Source organism: Chrysochloris asiatica, unplaced genomic scaffold (genome assembly GCF_000296735.1).
Source record: "Chrysochloris asiatica unplaced genomic scaffold, ChrAsi1.0 scaffold00116, whole genome shotgun sequence".
NCBI classification, from domain to species: domain Eukaryota; kingdom Metazoa; phylum Chordata; class Mammalia; order Afrosoricida; family Chrysochloridae; genus Chrysochloris; species Chrysochloris asiatica.
In genome coordinates this window covers 5,366,189-5,367,317 of record NW_006408634.1, presented here as the reverse complement: position 1 = coordinate 5,367,317, position 1,129 = coordinate 5,366,189, and positions in this window count along the sequence as shown.

Here is a 1,129-nt window from a genome sequence, read left to right as displayed (position 1 = left end):
TGGTTAGATGCCATTGAGTCAGTACTGAATCATGGCTGCCCCATGTTTAATAGAATGAAACACTGGCCAATCCTACACCACCTTCAAAATCACTGTTATGTTTCCAATGACTGTGCCAATGTGCATTGAAGTTCTTCCTCTTTTTCACTGAACCTCTACTATACCAAGCGGGAGGCTCTTTTCCAGGAACTGGTCCCTCCTGGTAACATGTCCAAAGTATGCAGATGAAGTCTTGAGGGGTGTCTCTCTATTTCCCTCTCTTTTTTTCTCTTGTCTCCAGATACCTTTCTGTCTTGTGTAGGGATGAGGATGAGAGAGGATATTTCTCTCTCCACTTTCTGAGGGTACCAGGGTCCCTGCCCAGTCTCCTATCCATCTGTGAACCCACCCCAATGCAGGGTTCCTGTTTCTGCTCAACCTGAGGTTTTTCATAACCCATGTCCTCATGCTGCACCCAAATCCACATGATAACTTTCTCCCAGTGCTAGGGTGCCAGACCATAGATGCTGTGGGCCAGTGATGGTGGGGACTCGGGCATTAGGGTGTGGCCTTGGAAGGAGGAGCTAGGTTGGAAGGAAAAGCATGAGCTCTGGAGGAAGAGTTAGGTCTCAAGAGAAGTAATTGGTGTTTGAGAGGCAAAGGTGGAGAATGAGAAGCAATTGGTGGGTCTCCAGACTGGGAAAGAAAAGGAGGGGCTTCAGGAGGAAGGGCGGGGTCTCAGGAAGAAAAAGCAAGGCCTCTTAACTAAGGGATGAGGAAAAGGTGGGGCCACACAGGGCAGTGGGCATACCCTTAGAAACCAGGAGGCAGGGTCTTGAATCAGATGTAAGTGGTTAGGAGAGTAGATCATGCAGGTAGGAGGAGCGGGTTCAGAGTGAAATGCACCTTCTCAGGAACCCTATTTGAACCACATGGGCATGTGGAACATAGGGGAACCTTCTAGGGAACAGCAAATGAGCTCCTGCTGGAAAACCTCAATGCGCATGTCCAAACCGCAGACCTCAGCAGTTCCCTAAGCCTAGTGTGAGCCTGTTCATTCCCCCAGCATCCTCAGGGGAGCTGTAAATACCCATAAAGACTTGAGCGCCTCAGAAGAAGCCTGACTGGTAACCTTGGCCAGGGGCTGGGC